Source organism: Spermophilus citellus, assembly GCF_964194105.1.
Source record: "Spermophilus citellus genome assembly, chromosome: 17".
NCBI classification, from domain to species: Eukaryota; Metazoa; Chordata; class Mammalia; order Rodentia; family Sciuridae; genus Spermophilus; species Spermophilus citellus.
This window is the reverse complement of record NC_138199.1, coordinates 19,287,470-19,308,913: the sequence shown is the minus strand read 5'-3', so window position 1 is coordinate 19,308,913 and position 21,444 is coordinate 19,287,470. Positions and strand designations below refer to the sequence as shown.

The following is a 21,444-nucleotide window of genomic DNA, read 5'->3' as shown; positions in this document are numbered from 1 at the left end:
TATTTTTAGTTCTCGGCGGACACAACATCTTTGTTGGTATGTGGTGCTGAGGATCGAACCCGGGCCGCACGCATGCCAGGCGAGCGCGCTACCACTTGAGCCACATCCCCAGCCCCATGAAAACTATTCTTTATACTTACTTTGTATCTTGTTCTAGGTACTTGTTTTATATTCTTTTATTAGTTCTAATAATCTTTGATTGAGTTATTTGAACTCTCTAGGAATATAATTATGTTCTTTCAAATTATGACCATTCTGTTATTTGTTTCCCTAACCTTAAGTACTTCTTTTTCTTTCCTATTGCACCAATGGAACTCTCCTAAAGAATGTAAAATGATGACAAGGATAATGGTAATCTCTTTCCAGTTTCTGATTTTTAGTGTAATGGTTTTGGTCAATGTAACATTTGCAGTTCTTATATATATTCTTTGTCAAATCAAGGGAGTTTTCCTTTATTTTTCTTCCTTTAGAGGTTTTTTGAAGATGAACATATAAATTTTAAAAAGCTCACTTTTGGTGTCTAGTGACACAATCATATATTTTGTCTTTTTCTTTATAATTTAATACATCATTTTAGCAGAGTTCTTGATATTGCCCCTTGTAGGCTTCTTTATTCCCATAAGCTTGTGGTAAGTTTGACTTGTAGTTTCTTTTGGCTGCAAACCAGAGTGCTGGAAAGGTAAAGGAGGACTGTCTTTTTGCCTCTATCGACAGGCTTAATGTGAGATCCCAGATGTCTGGGTTCTATTCCCCCTGCCATAGCCTGATCATTCCTTATCTGCCTTAGAATCACTGGGACTTCTACCTCTGAGTCCTTTATCTCCTATTTACAGTTACTACAAGCAGCACAGGTCTCCATTCCATCTCTCACTCTTCCATATGGAAGTTCTCTACATCTCCTTTCAGGGCCCCATCAGTGACCCCTCCTATGTTATTTGGTGAAAGTACATGGTAATTGGATTTGAACCCAAATATCCTGACTCCAGAGCCTGTACTCTTATTAATTTCTTCTGGATAGTGGCTTCCAATAGTAAGCCTTCTCATCTAGGCAACAAAGGTTTCCTGTGTTATTCAGCTTTTCATCACTGTGACCAAAATACCTGACAAGAACAACTTAGAGGAGAAAAAGTTTATTTGGGCTCACAGTTTCAGAGGTTTCTGTCTATGGTCACCAACTCCATTGCTCTGGATCCAGGGTGAGAGAGAGCATCATGGCAGAAAGGTAGGATGGAGGAAAGCTGCTCAGTTCTGGTGTTCAAGAAAGCTGCTCAGCTCATGGCATCGGGGAAGCAGAAGAAGAGGCAGGAAGGGGCCTTAAGAGGAAAGTTTCTGGGACACACCCACAGCGATCCAACTCTTCCAGCCATGCTCCACCTGCCTACAGTTACCACCCACTCAGTCCCTTCAAACTGGGATGGACTGATGAGGTTACAACTCTCACATTCAATCATTTCACCATGAACATTCCTGCATGGACACAGGGACTTTTGGAGGATACCGTATCCAAACCATAACACCTCCCCAACCCTGAAATTCCACCATTGTGCCCTCTGGACTCATGGATTATCATCTGCCAAACCCCAAATATTATTAATCTTTTCTCCAAACATTCTTATGACTTCCTTATTCTTAATGAAACATGTCTCTCCTCTGAGCACACTATTTCCCTATAGCTCTCAAAAAGGGCATAATTCCCCCCACATCCCTTATGCTAGTAACTCTGGAAGTGAATTAGGAGTCCTTATTCCTTACTGATATTCATAAAGGTATCCTCCCCCTTCCAAAAAACAACCACCTCTGAATGTCTTCACCAATTTCTGCCAAATACAATTTCTCCTTGTGATAAATTGTGTATTTATCCTCCATATATTTACCATAGTTTCTCAAAGGTTTAGGTCTTAGGTCATAGTCATGATTCTTTAAAATCACCACTCCTGGTAAGCCAAAAAATTGTGTCAATATATTCCACCTTATCCCTTGTTACTGTAGAATAAATAACCACACTCCTAATAAAGCCTCTTTCTTATACTTATGAATTAGTATCTCTATTTCTTGCCTACCAAAGACAAACAAATTATGATAGTAATTTTCCCTGGGCATCAACAATTTTTCTTCCCTGATGCATCTATCTCATCAGAATTCAAACATGCTGTTAATTCTTTTTATCTTAGGTGAAAAAATTGTTAAATATTAAAGAAAAAAATTGATCAAATTATGTTATATGCATATATGAATATGCCACAATGAAACCCACTCTCCTGTATAGTTAATATGCACCAATAAAAGTTCAAAAGAAAAGATAATTCTAATTATAGATAGGATACTCTTTTAAAAATAGCAATAAATAAATAAATAAATGAGGAACACTATCCAACTCACTACTGAGTAATTATAGCCACTCAAAGATAATATAAGAAAGGGTAATCATACAGATGAATACAAAGGCAAAATTTGCAAACTAAATCTTGGCACTTTTGGAATTCAGCAATGTATAAAATGATACTGTTGGAATTATCTCAAAAATACAAAGCTTCCTTAAGATTATAAACTTTATATAACTGCAATGCAATTCTAATCAAAATCACAACAGATTTTATTTGTGGAACTTGGCAAGCTAACTCTAATATTTACATAGAAAGTCAAAAGTCCAAGAAAAGAAGACACCTTTAAAGGATAAATCGTATTAATATGTCTCATGAAATAGTAATCTGTGTTGATTATAAAGCTATAGTAATTAAGTCAGTGCAGTACAACATAAGATGATCATATGAGTGAAATAATATAGTCCCATTTGTATATGGCAGCTTGATTTATGTCAGCATTATAGATCAGTGAAAGAAGATGGACTTTTCAATGAAAAGTGTTGTGATAATATCTAGATGTTAAAAATAAAATCAGACCTATCTTTAATGTCACATTTAAAAATCCATCTAAAATTATTATATAGGAAATGGAGAAGACAAATTTTTTAGGGACAGGAGAAAGCTACCTGATGGTTGATTTCTGTAAGGAATGTGGTTTCAGGTTAAAGATCATTGTCTTAGATTACCTGGAAATGAGAGCAAGGCCTCAGACTAGAGACACATTCAGGTAGGGCACTCAGGAAAGAAAATACAACTGTGGAAACTCAGACACAGGAAAACATAAAACTCAAGAGAAAATGATAACTATAATGGTGGCCCATGGTTTTCAAAGGGGCAAATATTTGAGCACATTCAGGCTTAGATAGCGATACTGTTCTCTATGCAACTAGGTTTCAAGTATTCATAGGGAAGGTCTAGTTTCTCATTCCGGCCACAATTTCCCTTTCCAGTTTATCCAGATCTGTTTGGAATTGTCTTAGCACCGCCTTGGGCTCAGGGCTTGAGAAATAGTCTTCTCTGTGATGTCCTGGGGGCAACTGTAGCAGAAAGAATGGATGCATTAGCTCCTAGTTCCAATAAAGAGGGACCCAGAGTCCAGCCCCTCACTGCAATGCTTTTCTTCAGTTTTCCATACCCCTGGAGTTCCAAAGAGCCCTTCTCACCATGTCTGGCTGCCATCAGCCCAGTTGCCGCAGAAAAAAGCATCTGAAGACAGGACTGCTGGACATTGGGTAGTGACCCCATGTCTGTGGCCATTGTTACACCTTCCTTGGTAGTGGGTGGGGGCATCCACATTGAGCATGGGCCATTAGAAACCCAGTAAAACCAGTCCAGCTTGAGGGGTGGCGGGGAGAGAAGAATCTGGAGTCACTCAAGGACTCTGAACTTCAGGACCCCAAGCTCCAGTTTTCCCCTTCAAGCATCCCGCTAGTCTAGGCACTTGGTTGCACCCACCTAGACCTCAGGGACCGTTGCTGTCAGTGGTCCCTACCTAACTATTATTGATGGCTGCGTGTTGGGCAGTGCATGTGAAGATGCACATGGTAAGGAAATGACAGAGTTGAAGCCAAGACTGAAAAGAGGCAGGGAAACCTAGGAGAAGAAAAAACAATTTTTAGAAACATTACCCAGAGGGGATAAAGAAACACAGACTTAGTTATTAGTATGTGTTCATGAATTCATTTATGCATTAATTCAAAAACCCTGGAACTCTATGGACCAGGCACTGTCAAGCCATTGGGACTACACTGGTAGGTACAACACATCAATATCCCTGTCCTCTTACAGCTTAGATTCTAAAATGGAAGGAAAATAAAATAACAAAATTATGTTAGATAGTGGTAAGATTAGAAATAAAACAGGGAAAAGGTACATGAAAACTCAGGAAGGGTTTTTCATAATTTGGTTAATATATATATCATGGAAAGACTATCTGAAGATCACCTGTGACGTAGGGAGTGCTGTGGTCCAGAGCACAGGCTGTGGCATAAGCCCTGGGTCCCAGTCCTGGCTCTGCTGCTGACCAGTTGCATCAGTTGGACCAATTGACTAACTTCCTTGAACCTTAATATTTTTCTCTGAATATGGCAATAATAATAATCAACTACAACAATAATAACAATAATTACCTTATTAGTGAGATGATTACATAAATCCCCTCAGTACATAGTAGCTATTGCTCTTATGGTAAGATTTGGAGAGTAAGGAGGTAGAAGAGGTTCTTGGTCAAATATCTCCTTTTATAAAAATGGTTAAAAGTCAGTAGGATGAAGACAGATAAATCTTAGGAAAATGGGCAAATACTTGAAAAGGCCTTTCACAGAAAAGGATATCCATATAGTTACTAATTCTATGTAAAGATACTCAGCTCCACTAGTCATTGGGGGTAATACAACTTAAATATACCCACTAATATGGCTAAAGAGGAAATAACAGAATTCTCTGTGGTACACTTAAGAGAAAATGAAATGGTTATAACTTGTCCTATACTAGAAGGAATTAATATTGGTACAATTGCTTTCCCAAACTGTCATAAACTATTTAAAACAATTTCATTTTGTTGATATAAATTTCCAGTTTTCCCAGCACCATTTGTTGAAGAGGCTATCTTTTCTCCAATATATGTTTTTGGTACCTTTGTTTAATATAAGATGACTATATTTATGTGGGTTTGTCTCTGTGTCCTCTATTCTGTACCATTGGTCTACAAGTCTATTTTGGTGCTAATACTATGCCATTTTTATTACTAGTTTAAGTGAAGCCACCTGCTTCACTCTTTTTGCTAAGGATTGCTTTAGCTATTTTGGTCTGTTTATTTTTCCAGATGAATTTCATGACTGCTTTTTCTCACCATGCACAAAACTCAACTCAAAGTGGATCAAGGACCTAGGGATTAAACCAGAGACCCTTCACCTAATAGAAGAAAAAGTAGGCTCAAATCTCCATCATGTCAGATTAGGTCCCAAATTCCTTAATAAGACTCCTATAGCACAAGAATTAAAATCAAGAATCAATAAATGGGATGGATTCAAACTAAAAAGCTTCTTCTCAGCGAAAGAAACAATCGGTGAAGTGAATACAGAGCCTACAGAATGTGAGCAAATTTTTACCCCTCACACATCAGATAGAGCACTAATCTCTAAGATATATAAAGCACTCAAAAACTTTAACACACACACACAAACAACAACAACAACAATAAAAAAACACAAATAAGCCAATCAATAAATGGGCCAAAAAACTGAACAGACACTTCTCAGAAGGTGATATACAATCAATCAACAAATATATGAAAAAATATTCAACACCTCTAGCAATTAGAGAAATGCAAATCAAAACTACTGTAAGAGTTTATTACATTCCATTCAGAATGGCAGCTATTAAGACTACAAACAACAATAAGTGTTGGTGAGGATGTGGGGAAAAGGAACACTCATACATTGCTGGTGGGACTGCAAATTGGTGCAGCCAATATGGAAAACAGTATGGAGATTCCTTGGAAATCTTGGAATGGAAACACCATTTGATCCAGTTATCCCTCTCCTAGGACTATACCCAAAGGACTTAAAAACAGCATACTACAGGGACATAGCCACATCAATAGCAGCACAATTCACAATAGCTAAACTGTGGATCCAACCTAGACGTGCTTCAGTAGATGAATGAGTAAAGAAAATGTGGTATATATCCACAATAGACTCTTACTCGGCAATAAAATAGAATAAAATCATGGCATTTTCAGGTAAATGGATGGAGTTGGAGAATATAATGCTAAGTGAAGTAAGCCAATCCCAAATCAAATGCCAAATGTCTTCTCTGATATAAGGATGCTGATTCATAATGGGGCTGAGGGAGAGCATGGAAGGAATAGACGAACTTTAAATAGGGCAAAGGGGAGGGAGGGGAAGGCAGAGGGTGTGAGGATAGAAAAGACGGTGGAATGAGATAGACATCGTGACCCTATGTACATGTATGAAAACATGATCGGTGTGACTCTACTTTGTGTTCAACCTGAGACATGAAAAATTGTACTCTATTTATGTAATATGAAATGAATTGAATTCTGCTGTCATATATAGCAAATTAGAATAAAAAAAAAAGAAACTATTTCAAACAAAACATGCATGTACTCTATGATTCATTAATCTCTCTCCTAGATATGTACAAAGAAAAAACCTACTCAAAAGTGTTCACAGCAGCATTAAGATTAATAGCTACAAACTGGAAACAACAACCATAATTTCTATCAATAGCACAAATGAAAAATAAGTTGTACCATATTCACATAATAGAATATTATACAGGCGTGACAGTGAAAGAAGTCCATGCTATATGCAACAGCATGTGTAATTCTCACATTATTCAGAGAATGAAATAAGTGAGTTCAAGCTCATATTTCGATTTATATGAAGTTACAAAGAAATCAAACCAACCTGCATTGTGAAAAGTCAGGATGGTAATTGCCTCTGGATGGGTATGACAGGAGATTTTGAGAGAGCTGGTAAAGTTCTGACTCTTGATCCAAGTGGTGATTATCCCCCTGGGCCACCTTAGTAAAAGTCCTTAAGTTGTATACCTATGACTTAGATCTTTTTTTCCTCTTGGTCTATTTGATTTCAATAAAATTCACATCCCCCTAAACAAACACAGAAGCATGCTTTCTTATTTCCAGGCAGTTCTTATAGATGACTGAATAATAATGCTAGGAAAAGAGAAGTTATTGTCTCATTTCAGACACAGGAAGTAGCTCAAATGTCAGCTATCTCACTCCACTCAATTTACAGGTGAGTATTTGAAATATAGTTTCATTATTTATTTTAGTTTAGTTTTTAAGTACTGGGGATTGAACTAAGGGGCACTTTACCACTGAGCTCTGTCCTCAGCCCTTTTTCTTTTTTATTTGAGACAGGGTCTTACTAAGTTTCTGAGGCTAGCCTCAAACTTGTCATCCTCCTGCCTCAGCCTCCTAAATTGCTGGGATTACAGCTATGTGACACCATGCCCAGCTATTTTCATTACCTTTCAGGTATGATGAGGCCAACAGACAAGAGATTAATGCCATTGAAAAGATGGTTTATTATACTTATAGGTTCCAAATGAAAGGTACTTGCTATACCTTAGGGGGCCACACAAGGAAGCACAAGAGCCTGCCAGGGAACAGAGGGAGTAGAGGGCAACTGGAGCAAGAGCCTCTATTATGGTTTTCACAATAAGGAATGAGTAAGATAGAATAGGCAGGCTTAGGACTGGCTGTTTTGGATAATTCTGTCACATTTGAGGTACCATCCCACCTGTCTATCAATGCCTCTGGAATTCAGGCCTAGAGTGTGAGAGCTCCCTAGAGGAAGTGATTAGGGGTATAGACTCAGAATTTAGGCCTGGAGTGTGAGAGCTCCTAAGAGGAAGTAGTTAGGAGTGTGGGCTCTCAGATGGTTGGTTAGCACAGGAAAGACATGCACACAGGAAGTTAGCTAGCCCTGGGAAAGGCAGTACCTTCAGGGTCAGCAAATCCCCAAGATGTCAAAGCATCAAAATTACAGAATAAAAAGATAAAATTAGTACGGTGAGTCAGGGTCAAAAAACTTAGTGATCAGCCCAAAGTCATCTACTATCTGTCAGAGCCTGGATTCTCCTGTTCCATGCTGACCACATTGGGGAGGTATTTTTTGATGGCGTGGAGCGTATGATTAAACAACTCACAATATGCAGTAGACACATTTTGGCATTGTCACACATTTCATTTGCATCACAAAAGTTCGGTGAGGTAAGTGGTGAGGAGGGAATGAAAACAGTATATGCATTTTAGAGATAAATAAACCAAAAGTCAACGAGAAAAAAGAATAAGTAAATTGTTCAAGGTTGCATAACTAGGAAGAGGAAGAGACTGAAATTAGTACTTTAAAATTTGTTTAGTACATAACATTTAACTGATGAGATACAGAGAACACTGAAAGATAAGGGGGAACAATGGGTGAATCAGAAGTTAAAAAATATATCTAAGTGTGTATTGTAAACCCTCTATATTTCATGGAAAGAAGAGAGCTATGGAAGGGAAGAAGGATCTTGATCCAAGAGGGGTGGACAAATTGGCCAAAGAAACCTGAGTCCCAAGGATAAGGGAATTGAGTCAGGTTTGAGCCAAAGCATGCATGGTACTGAGGTTGCATCTGGAAATGCCCTTGCACTCTGGCCTGGGCCTCTCTGCATGGTGGATAGTCACAGACAGGAAGAGAGGGGAAGCCAGAGGGGGTCCTTATAAGCTTTGGTGTGAAAATTTTCCTGTTTATTTCTTCAGGCAGGAAAACAGGGGACCATGAAGATAGAAGGTGAGACCCAGCATGAACTGGACAGAATCCTTCACTGGCTTTGGCCTGGTTGGGTCCCAGGACATGGTAGGTTATAGGCATCTGTGACTGTGATGGGGATAGGAGTAGGCTTGATGGTCAGGGTCTCTGAGGAGACAATCCTTGGGATCTAGAAGTGTTCTGAGTCTTAGGGGGTTATGAATGGAATTCAGATGCTTTCAGGTATGGTGGGAGTGGTGTCAGGAGAGGTTGGGGTTCTGTCTCAGAGGAGCAGAGCTGGGAAGAGGTTCTGGCAGAGTCTCCAAAGCGCTCCTGTCTCTGAGATGGATCTTACCTCTGTCCTGGGCATGGCACAGCCCCACCTCCATGATCTCGCAACACCAGGCCTGCAGCTCAGGATCCCCCCTCACAACATCATTCCTCTGGTTGAAGAGGTGGATGATCCCCTCCACATACCTACTCAGAGAAGGGAGCTGAAATCTGTGATCCCAGAAGGCTCCAGCCTCTGACCTCTACTATTCTAATCATGCCACTAAACCTGGGTCAGGTCCTAGTAGACTTGCCTTTTGGAACATCCCCCAGGTTTATGACACAATTGTGTAAAGGAAGTTGTAAGTCAAGAGTTCCAGGAATTCCCTACACTGCACATGGTTGCCAGACACTCTTCTTAACATAATCCCCCATGCCACCAGATCCTATGGTTTACTTACTCACAGCTCTCCTACCATCTTTGCTTTTGCCCTATGCTGATCTCAAGCCAGAACCCCACCCTCCTTCTCCCACTCCCACTCCCCATTTCTTAGCTGCTTCTCATCTACCGGTCAAGGCATCATGAACATAGAGAGCACTTGGGATTCCCAGAAGACCCCGGTCAGCCAGGTCATCAGGAGGACAGAGGGAGCAATAGGTCAGCTGAGTCATTGCCTGACCGGCCAAATCTGGATGACCACCTCCACCTGTGCTCACTGCCCAGGATGAGAAAGTTAACAAGGCTTGAAGAACAGAATAATTGCCTATTATACAGGGATTCAGAAATGGGGTTGTTCAGATTTAAAGTCATCTATGTGATGGAACAGAGCTCACGAGTTTAAGGATCAGGCCATTCACGCAGGTTGGTCTGGGGTCTTGAGGATGTCAAGAAGTTATAGAGAAGTGGATGATTAGGCAGACCCATGTTCAAGTTCCTCTTTACCTTTGCAAATATTCCTTCATCTGAGTTAAACTGGATCCGGCCCCGGGTGTCGATTTCCATAGTGTTGTGGACATGGGGCGCCAGGAGCTGGGGTGCAGGAGATTGGAAGGGTGGTTAATGGAGGCCATGCTTGGGTCCTTTCTTGTGGAGTCTGGAACACAGAATGGTGTCCTGCTCTATTCTTGATGCTTTTGTCCCTGCTGCTACTTTGATAGTCTGGTCCCCTGCTCCTCTAACCACTCACTCCCATATCCTCCAGCTTCCATGACAGTTGGGCTTTGGAGCCACACAGAGTGGGGTTTGAGTGCACATTTCACTACTCACCTTGATACCTGAGCAACATAATGAACCCTCTAAGTGTCAGTCTCCTCATCAGTTACCAGGGGCATGATGGGGTGTCTTATCGCAGGTGCTGCAGTACTGCTTCTGAGAGTGACTGAGCAGCAGGTTTGGAACACTACCTGGCACACAGAAGTTCTTGAGATCTTTGCCTTTATTATATTCACCTTGAACACAGTTGTATTTTAAAGAATTTGCCCCTTAACTTATGATATAATGTGTTCTTTCTCTATATTTCACATCATCATAACTTAAACAAGCCTGTGCTTATTTCAAAACCACACATCTATCTACTCATCATTTTCCTTTTTTATTTTTAGGTCTTAATCAGGATTAAAGATGTCACATCAAGCTACCTGTTTAAGCCATTCCTAATTAGGCCCTATATGTCCCCTAATGAAGGCCACTTATCATTGACACATGCTTATTTTTATGCTAAGTGGTGGTTCCCCCATTATAACTTGTTCGATATACAAGATTCATATAGTTTTTTCACATTTTGATTGTTTGATACTGGGCCAAGGGCAAGATTGAGGTGATACTTCTGGTTTTAAGGCATTAAAGCCCCTCAATACTGGTCTTTTCAGAAAATTCATGGAAGGATATTGGCATCACAGAAAACATACGACCTCCAAAATAAGGGAATAAAGAACCCAAATTAGAGTCCCTAACAATAATGAGGATAATGATGATAATTAATTATAATAACCCGAAGAATAAAACAAAACCAATACTTTTCTGTGACACCACATTTTATCATTTAATGCCTTAACAACCTCATGATGGAGATCCTATTATCTCCATTCAGAGATGAGGACCCCAAAGCACACATCTGAGTAAGCACTGAGGCCAAGATTCAATATTCAGATGCTGGTAATCTGCATGCAAAACCTGCCTATATGACCTTTAATGATACCTCTGGTGGGTCCTGATAACAATGCAGCTGTTTGCCATGTGATGAAGTTGTTATATTGAGGTTAGGGAAATATGGAGGGGGCCAAGCTAGTAAACAAGGATTTTAAAGTATAAAAATATACTTAATAATTTAAGTTAAGAACATGGTGATGCAAAATATCATAAGATCATCAAATATAAGATTCCATGAACTATATTAATAATTACTTTGCTTTTGTAACCCTAAAAACCAAAATTACTACAGCCCAGATTAGGATTGGGGTGGGAACTCCAAGCATCAATACAATTCAGTTTTCTTTGTTTGTTTTTGTACTGGGGATTGAAATCAAGGGTGCTTTACCACTGAGTTATATTCCCAGTTCTTTTTATTTTCTATTTTGAGACAGGGTCTCACTAAGTGGCTGAGTCTGGCCTGGAATTTGTGATCCTCCTGCCCCGGCCCCAGAGTTACTGGGATTACAGGCATGTCTTACTGCATCCACCTACAATTCTGTTGTTCTGCCTGCCAAGTACTCACTCGCATATCTGACCAATACTTCAAACTCCCTGTATCTAAAACTGAAAAGCTCATCTTGGTCTCCAAACTGGCTTCTTTACCTGACTTTGAAGTTTCTGATCATTGCTCTGATGCCTAAGTATGCACATGTTTGCTGCCTTCTTGGCTATGTTCCCTGTTTCAAAGTGACATTACGATTTCCAAAATTTTTTTTTTTTTTTTGCCACTAGGTGACATTTTAATTTACAAATTGGCATCATTTTGGTCGACAAATATCCAGATACTATTCTTGTCTGCCAACAAGAGTTGAAGAGGAAAAAACCTAGCATGACTTCAGATTTTAATCACACATTTCTTCTGGAATTTCATGTGGATTAAGTATGCCAGGGACAGACATTTGAAGTTTATGTTTCTCTTCCTGGGCCTGTCGAAGGGCTGTTTCTCTTTCTTCCAAAAACAGATCAGATGTGTCTTCACCTGCAAATTCCTTTATCTGTACTAAGAAATCCCTTAGATGTTCCTTGAAAGCAGGAATATCCTGATTTAAGCTGAAAAGCCCCGTCACAAATAGCTTTACTTGAGCATCTTGTAGATGAGGGAATGCAGACTTAAGGAGTTTAGCCACATATTCCTGAATAAACATTTGGTTGTTAACAGGATTTCCAGGATTTAGTGGTGTACTTATTTTTCCTTCTTCAACCAAATTAAACATATATGCAAGAATTGATGCATGCATTGTTAAACCAGCAGTATGTGAGGTGTCTGTCACAACCGAAAAGATATGCTGCAGATTATCACAAAAATAAGTTTGATAGAAACTCTGAGCTGCAGCTTCTTCTTGTGCAACATTTTGTAAGAGTGTAAAAAGTATCTGTAAGCCTGTATCTGCAACATTCCTCACCGTGTGTTTGAAAGCCCAAATAATGGAATCCAAAACAAGTTTAAACTGTGTTGGTGGAATAGCTAGGAAGGCTGGGAAACAATGAGAATTTACAGCCTGAAGAAGTAAGAAAAAGTTCGTTCTGTGTTCAGGATATTCTTCAAAGTCCTTATTTATCATATTCAACGTGCATTCAAAAACAGCATCAAATATTTGAGGTATCTCAGCTGTTATATGCCCCCCTAACTTGTTGACAATAATGGCCATGGTACTAAGCACTTCCGGTTCTCTAGCAGCTGGGACATTTCTCTGGTAATCAATGAGAACTGCATCCAACAGAGGAGGAACAAAATTTTCAGCTACCGTCTGTGGATCATTGGATCGGCTCACCCAACCAGATAGTAACTTTAAGGTTTCCCTTTTTACTGTTCTCATACTTCTAATCAGTGGTTGCTTTGTAACCATCTCGCCATTAGCCTGGATAGCTGCAGAAATATTTTCACTGAGGCACTTATATACATTAAGCATATCTAAATAAATTCTTCCAAGCTGAATTACAAAGGGATGTCCAACAGCTTTGCAGGCTCTCACATTTGTTTTTAATATGCTACCAAGCTGCTTGACTGTTTCAGGATCTTTCAGTATATCCACATTTTTGGTTGCTTGCTGGATTATACTATCCCACACCTGATTAGGGAGCAACATGTATTTTTCTATCAAATGCTCTTGAACTGTTTGGTCTGTTTGTGCACCAATCATGTATCCCACAGCTTCATAAAATGTATGAACCTGTTGAGGCTGAAGATCACAAATTATAGTGTTAATGTTGTTCAGAATTTCATCAATAAATGGCATTACTTCTCCAACTTGAACCTGAACAAAATGTCTGCGGCATTTCTGAGCTATTTTTATGAAAGTGTCACAAGCCATGTCCTGGACTCCATCATGGGTCTCATGCATGAATTCAAACAGCTTGTTGACGACTGTCTTCAAAAATTTCCAGTGAGCTCTCAAAAACCTTGGATATTGACCTACTATATACATGATATTTGATGCAATAATAGCTTTATTATCTTTGCCTCTTTTCTGTTCACATAATCCTAATAGATCCTTTATAACAGTAACAAGAAATCGTTTCTCATCCTCTTCATGCATTGCTCCACTAATGGAGCCTATTGCCCAGCACAATGTATTCAAATTTTTCCATGACCACTCTGTACCATTCACTTGATTGTGAAGTTTCTCAGTCATTATTCTTTCTGTATCTACATAATCCAGATGAGTAAGATAAACTAATGTTTCTCTCATATTCTTATACAAATTTATGGAATCTGTATCCTTCATGAATTCTCTCACAACTTCTCCCTGATCATTTTCTACAACCAATACTTCCTCTGGTTTAGCCATACGACTAACCATCAATAAACGAACCTTTGATAACACAGGCAAATACAGCTGTCTTCTGGGAGGAACATCAAAATGTTGACTTCCAGATAGTAACGGAGAAGCAGATGCAGAAAATGGACTTTCTCTATAGAGTTCAGCTGCCAAATGATTCCAGTACTTGAGACAAATCTTAACTATTTCAGTTTCTTCCACTTCAGATACCAACAACATATAGTGAAGGGCCTCCATGAGTGTTTCCCTGAGATTTAATCTTTTTTCTATAAGTTGACCATGTTCCTTAAGAAAGGTGCAAAGAAATAAACTGAGATTTTGAATAAAGTTCTGCTCATCATCTTTTCCATTTGAGTATGCAAGTCGAATGTTAGTATTTAAAGGAAGCATCTGTTTTAGCTGCATCATCGTCAGTGTAAATAGTGTTACAAATTGTTCCTCATATTGGCTTACACTCACACCAGCAATCTCAGTGAGGCACTTCAGAGAGACATTTCTAAACATTGGAACATTCAGGAACTTATAAATTAAGGTGCTGATCAACTTTGTTTCAAAAATATATCCCAGTGGAATCCAGTTCAGAAATCTCAGCAAGGTTTCCAAGGTTGCGTGTACAAGTGGAGCATTTTGAGAATTTTCCATCACAAACTGACACAGCTGAAATATCTGTGAGAACTCATTGCACATGCTGTCTTTTAAATGCTTTGCTTTCACTTGCGTTATCTGTCCACTAGAGAAATCAAACACTTCTTCACTTAAGAGTTTGAGAATCACCATATTATTCTGACAAAGACTTTCACTGGTTCTACTTGCTCCAACAATGTCACTGATAAAAGTGGGCCAATGCTTGGGCCATTCTTGTTTCAGCATCTGAACAAGAATCATATTTAATTTCCCGATATAAACCTTTTCCTTCTCTACACAAGTTGGATCAGATGATGTCTTGATAATGAGGCCAACAACGTATTTTTTTATTCCTTCACACTGGTTCCTTGGAAGAATCTTCCACCTTGTTTTTATCACATTTTCCAAAATTTGTAGTCCATAATACTGTTGCTTTCTTTCTGTTCCTCTAATCATCTCATTTTTCACAAGACAAATTTGAGTTTTTAAAAATATTTCGTGTTCATATTCTGTGAAAATTCCAAAATTGTGTCAACTCTTGTCCACGCATCAGGATGCTCCTTTAAATGTGTCAATACTTCTTGAGCCATTCTTTGCTGGGCTCCTTCTCCATGGTATAAGCAATTCACCACATTGTCTAAAAGGTTGATATCCAGTGGCTGAAATCGAGCAGCTGATGAGCTGCATGGTCTGCTAACATTGTCATAATTGCTGGCATAGATTACTATTTTTTAAGAGAATCCATTATTAGGCTTTTATAGCCCTAAAAATTGATAGTTAACAAGTCTTGATGGCAAATTTTTAAGCATGGATTAGCAGACATGGCTTTTTTCTTCTAAGTAGGATCTTCAGGGTAGCTCAGTATAAGCTCCCTTCAAATATCTTAATTCTTAAGATATGCCAGAAATTGAACCAACTGCTTCTTCCTTCCTTGTCGGGGTTTAGGGCGAGGGAAGGTGGGGAAGGGGAAAAGGGGAGGAAATCAAGGTGGGTTTCAGTTTTCCCACCTTAAAAAAAGGAAATTAAAAAACGGAGAGAAGGGCAAAAAAGCTCAATATTTACTATTCCAGGGGCACCTCCCCCCAACACACCCCCCGCCCCCCCCCAAAAAAGGGGAATTAATCTGAGGGATAAATGCTCCCGCCCGGCTGGGGAGTGAGCAAAGGGGGAGGGGAACGGGGTCAAGTCCCAAAGATTCAGCCCCAGGGAGACCCTCCAGCCACAGGCGGCAGCAGGAGCGGCAGGAGTAGGGGGTGTAGAGTCCACATGGTCGGGGGAAACGCTCTGCTGCCAGTTGCAGTCCGACTCCCCCCTACCAAAACATGGCTCCTACTCTCACGCGGCTCCGGCGCTGGGCCCCCCCACCCCGGCTCGCCTAAACTTTCCCCCCTTCTCTTGCTCCTCAGCGACTGGTGGTTCCCCCCTCCCCCTCTGGGTGGTTGCACGGACTGCAGCAGCAAAGACTGGAACAAGCACCGCCGCCGGGGCTGTAGCTACTGTTGCTCTGGCTGATGCTGTAGCTCCCGCTGCTCCTGCCGCGGCCGCTGCAGCCGCTTCTCCCCCTCCTCCTAGTGCCTCAAACTCGGAACCGGTTGAAACCGGTTCAGACTGGGAGATTCCATCTCGGTTGAGTTTTTTCGATTTCCAAAAATTTTTAAAGCAAGTTTTACACATCTTTTTTTTCTGCATTATGCCCAGCAATAAATAACCAGACTCACTCTTTTAAAAATAAGGTCTGTACAACTCACCCATATTGAGGACTCCCAGGTGTTTCAGAAGCACAGACCTCTGACCTTGCCTCTCCAATTTTGCACTCAGGCATGCTGCAGTTACGGTTTCCCATGATCATTGGTGTCCCTCCTTCCCTCTCTTCCTCCCTTCCTCCCTTCCTTTCTTCCTTCCTCCCCACCTCCTGATACCACCATGCAAATGCAGCTCTTTATCCACCTCACTCTTGGCAGGTTCAAGAGATCTGTCAGGCTTTGCTCTCTCTCTGCTCTCTTTAACTCTGTCCTTTGATTTTCTGCTTATCTGACTACTTCAGTTATGGTGGAACATCTCCACCAATACTATAGCACCTCTCTATGTCTCTCTAATTCCAGAAATTGCTGTCTGACTTTCCACACAAATGATAAATCTCCTAAGGCAGAACTAACATTTCGCTTTAACAAATTATATTCCTACTCTATTCCTGACCCATTGGCAGAGAATTTCAGAGAACTGACTTACAATGTGTACTTAATTAATCCAAGTATTTGACTTCATAGGATAGATGAGATCACTCTGTATTATTTCTTAACTTGTGTATATCTACAATTTTCTCAAAATAAAAAGAATTTAAGTATTAAAATAAAACCAAGGTCAAGGTCTTGCAATAGTTATCTGTCTCCTTTCTCTCCCTCTGTTCATAAGACACTATGAAGATTCTGTGCTGTGACACCATACCTATGCTTGTTGAGTGCCAATCATCAGTGTCATGGTCATATCTTGAAGACTTAGGCTTTTAAATCCCATACAACTGTTGGGTTTTTCCTCTCTCTGAGGTACAAGATGGGACCTGGAGGGTGGAGCCTGTACCTTGAAGACAGGGTGCAGTCCTGGGAGGCACCTCATGGTGGCAACAGCAATGTCCTCACCCAGCAGGTGAGTGTTCAGCAAATGATACTGGAACTCATGCAGTTGGAAATCTGAATTTTGGACCCAGGACTTGGCCAGGAGCCAGCAAGTGGAGGATCAGAGGGCAGGAACAGTGTTGGGGTAGGAGAACTGGGGGTGGGAGTTTGGAGCTAAAAGAAAGAGGAATCAAACATTCATTGACCTCTTGCCACATGTAAGACACTTTGCTCTGTATTTTGAGGGAAATGGAAATGACTGAAATCAAGTAATTGCCTCTGAGAAAGTGAAAACCAAGTAGGAGGAAGTAGGACACTTCCACATTGTCTGTCACTAGCCATGACACCATGTAAGTGTCATGAAAGTTTGTGTGAATGCAGGTGAAATGGAAGGAAGGGATCAGTATGGCGGCTCTAACAGTGGTTTGGGGAACACAGGACGGGCGTCTGAGCTTTGGTGGTAGAATGGGAAAAAGAAGGTGAGAATGAGAAATTGATATTATGTATCAATGACTGTGCAAACAGTAGTGAAAATATTAAAATTAAGGAAGAAAAGATGTTTAAGAAAGAAGAGATATTTACCGCATTGAAAGATCAAAAGAGATTGAGTAACTTCAGCATGAAAACCAAGAGAGGCCATTGTGATTCTCAGGTATGCCCAGATAAGTAGTGACCAATCTGAAAACTAGAAAGGAGCGATCAGATAGATATGAAGATAGTTCTCATGCAGTGAGGTCAGGAGTAAGGATGGAAAGAGAGAAAGAGCCAGGTTTCTCTGTCCTTGGACAGGTAAGATGAACAGAGAACAGTGTTAGGAGTGAGATGCTCAGGGTACCTCAACTGGTTGACCATAGGTAGCAGCTTCCCATTGGGTTCCATCTTCAGCATGACAAGGGTGGCATCCAGGTACTGCTTCTCTCTTTGGATCACATTGGTTGGAATTCTATCCAGCAGGATAAAGTCAGCCTCAAACAGGGAACCATTCTGGGGAAAGGAGAAATGTATGCATGGTTAAGATCGGAAGACTGGGGCTGGGGTTGTGGCTCAGCAGTAGAGTGCTTGCCTAGCATGTGTGAGGCTCTGGGTTCTATCCTCAGTATCACATAAAAATAAAATAAATAAAATAAAGGTATTGTGTCCAACTACAACTAAAAAAAAATTGGAAGAATGCCCCCACAGCATCAGAGCAAAGGAAAAGAAATGTAAAGATGTTCAATCTGTCTTCGTGCCATTATCTTGGGAAGGCTCCCTAGGAACAACCCTTCATTGTGCAGAGGACCATACCTGTCCAATCTACTGTGAACCACAGGCACACTAATTTCAGGAGCCAGGCAAGTGGAGGATCAGAGGGCAGGAGCAGTGTTGGGGTAGGAGAACTGTGCGAATATCCAGCGTCCGTTTCCCATCATATCCTAAACACCTGCTACCTGTATTTAGCTCTCACCAGTGTCAAATGTTTTTTCCTACATATTTTATTCTCTTAGATCTTCCCGGCATAGTGCTCTACACCAAGGACAGCAGGTTAAGACAACATTCCTCCCTCTGACATGCATTTGGTCTCTTAACATCACTACATCTCTGGGCCACATTGCCAAGGATAGATCAACTGAGTATGGGAGGAAGTACCTGGAGTTCTTTTTTCAACTGGGCCCCAAGTTCCTCTGTCCCTGGGGGAAGCACCAGCCTGGAAGGCAGAGAAGTAGAGCATCTCAACAGCATGGGGTTAGCACCATTGAGGAACCGGTAGCCAAATAGTTCATCCTCTTGCCAGCGTTGATGAACTTTCTCTGTGGGGTGGGGATGCAGAATGGGAGGAAAATAGTTACCTGGATATTCCTCTCTTGCAGGTTCTATCCCAAGAATTCAGGCATATGATCATACCCTACCCAGCCCTCATGTTTTCATCCTCAGGCCTTTCTGAGATGGCGAGTTATAATTATTTCTCATCTGGCAAGAAGATATGGGAGACTCTCAAGCGCCATGGATGACTTTGGAGAAAAAAAAAGACCTCAAGGGGTCACGGAGGCCTGGGGGAACCACTGACCAGCCAGGGCGCTCTTCTGGCCCCCAAAATATCTGATCAAATTCTCCCAGGTGGGTCCAGGATGTCAGCAGAGTGTAAATACATTTGAAAACCACCTCCCGGGCCCTAGGACAGCATCAGAGGAAACAATCAACTAACCAAATCCCTCCTGATTTGCGATCCACTAGCCCCCACTCCATTCTGACCTTCTCCTTACTCTGTCTTTGCTGTCCATTCATAGTCCAGCCTCTTGCCCTCATGGAATCTCATGTCTGGGGGCAGATCATTCTCCGTGTCTGCAGCTATTTTCAGGGGTATCCCTTCCTTCCAGATGCCCCAACTAGCAGATGGGAAAGAGTTGAGGAAGAAATAGGATCAGGAATGGAGCAGGAGATAGGAAGATGTGGAAAAATTGGGAGGTATAAGGGTGGGTGTTCACCGGTAGCTATGCCTGTCTTTCCTCCAGTTCTTTCTTTCTATGCTTCTGGAAGATGTCCAAGGCATTGTCTCCTGCCAGGCAAGCTAGGGAGATGATAGATCACACAGTTTTGTCCAAACTGGTGCCATTCTTGGTTTGTTCTCATCTCTATTCTTAATTATATTACAGCATGCTGTCACCTTTTTCTTTGGCTCCTCCTCCCCTGATTTGTCTGTGACATCCTTTATCTATTTTTATTCACACCTTATTCCTGATTTCCACCAATCTCAGTGAAAATTTTCCTAAAGCAAATATCCCATGTTTACTATACTTTCTTGTTCTTTAATTCACATTCATCCTCCAGTCCCTACTCATCATTATCTCTGAATCCTCTACTTAATCTCTTGTCATGTCCACACTTAGCCTACATAATCACATATTACTTTGGTACATTTAGCCAGTCCTGGCCTTTCCCTGTCCTCATCTTCCTCTGTCTTCCAAATGACATATTTCATGTTAGCTCTACTTATATACACTACCCTTCTCCACCTCCACCCTCACCTGTTCCTGATTAAAAGAATTTCTGTGCACATTACTTTCAGCCTCTTATCCTACCTAACAAAAGGTTCCAAGAGTCTATCAGTCTCCCCATCCCATAATTTATATAAACCTAATTTGTTTCTATTCTCACCTGTATTTAACTTCACTTGTTCTTCAGAAGTACATAGTCCATGTTTCTATTCTTACCATGTCCATATCCCTAATTGTGTCACGATGTTTTTCTCCTTTTTTCCCATGGTAAGAATTTCAGCATTTGCTGTCCTCATTCATCCCCATCTTCTACCGTGTCTCCACTCGTCACAGTTGAATTCCCTGTTATGCCACCCAAACCAGCTCTCCAACATCGTTGTCATTTGTTTCCATAGCTGTGTCCTGCTCACAAGTTACTGACCACCTTATTCCATGAGCCCCTTACCTGCTGCTGCCCTAACATAGAGGAATCCTTTCTACTGTGTTTCTCTGTTTTCCTTCATTGCTGCATCTCCCACTCTCTATCTTCACCTTTTTGGAAGACAGAATCTCCAGATCACTTATCCCTCTCCAGCCTCACTCGCAGCATCACTTATTCTGGGTAAAACTTTGGGACTTCATAACTTCTTCCCTTTTCCTGTCGTGCATCCTGGAATCCCTGCACTCCACGTGCCTCGGGGTCCATCCTTTCTCTAAGCACCACCAACCTTACTCAGTCCTTTTCTGCTCCTCTGCCCCCAGCACTTCCTGAAGAGGCCTTGCTCCCACTTCCCCAACGCTGCCGGCTCACCAGTGCCCTCGGGCAGGCTCAGGACGCTCTTGCCTTGCACCCAGCGGTAGCACCTGAATGCGATCTCCACGGAGGTTCCCGGACCCTGCACGGTGATGCGATCGCAGAACAATGCGTCGTCCACCAATGAGTGCTATTTGCGCAGCTTCACGAACTGCAGCGGCCCCAGATCCTCTGGAGTGTCCAGAGCAAACTCCTCCTCCTGTGGGGGTCAGACTCGCCAGACTTAGCTGAAGGACCTGAGAAGCCATTATGAGGGCAGAACGGGCCCTTGGTGGAACTTCAGTTTATCAGGGCCTCGGAAGACAGCGTGCACCTCCCTTCCTCCTCTGCTTGACCTGTCCCAGGGGTCTCTGTTAGGCTCCATTTCAGCGCGAGCAAGCGGGGGCCCCCCGCAGTGCATTGCAAGCAGTGACTTGAACTGACGACGGAGCATCATCCTTCACTGAGCTGTCACCGGGATCGTGCTTGCAGGAGCTTCAAGGCTGACCACTGGTGGCATAGTTACACTGACTCTGGGGTCATTTGGAGATGGAGTTGGAGGCCGCCAGGACCAGG

At 41.4% G+C, this 21,444-nt stretch overlaps 2 pseudogenes across 2 annotated transcripts in view; both read right to left on the bottom strand.

Annotated features, from left to right (window-relative positions):
* Positions 1-3,221: 3,221 nt before the first annotated feature.
* LOC308636743 (polyunsaturated fatty acid lipoxygenase ALOX12-like) overlaps positions 3,222-21,444 on the bottom strand; it is a 60,998-nt pseudogene continuing 42,775 nt past the window's right edge. Inside the window, exons 2-14 of the transcript in view lie at positions 20,887-21,088; positions 19,587-19,669; positions 19,365-19,487; positions 19,169-19,273; positions 18,751-18,911; positions 17,974-18,108; positions 17,090-17,298; positions 9,861-9,947; positions 9,487-9,637; positions 9,003-9,173; positions 3,856-3,956; positions 3,527-3,698; positions 3,222-3,400 (exon numbers count right to left, since the gene is read on the bottom strand). The product of the transcript in view is annotated as a polyunsaturated fatty acid lipoxygenase ALOX12-like (transcript). The remainder of the gene's footprint in view (positions 3,401-3,526; positions 3,699-3,855; positions 3,957-9,002; positions 9,174-9,486; positions 9,638-9,860; positions 9,948-17,089; positions 17,299-17,973; positions 18,109-18,750; positions 18,912-19,168; positions 19,274-19,364; positions 19,488-19,586; positions 19,670-20,886; positions 21,089-21,444) is intronic.
* LOC308635470 (exportin-1-like) lies at positions 11,841-15,230 on the bottom strand (annotated as a pseudogene). Its single transcript has 2 exons — positions 15,008-15,230; positions 11,841-14,960 (listed from the first exon to the last, which is right to left on the bottom strand). The product of its transcript is annotated as an exportin-1-like (transcript).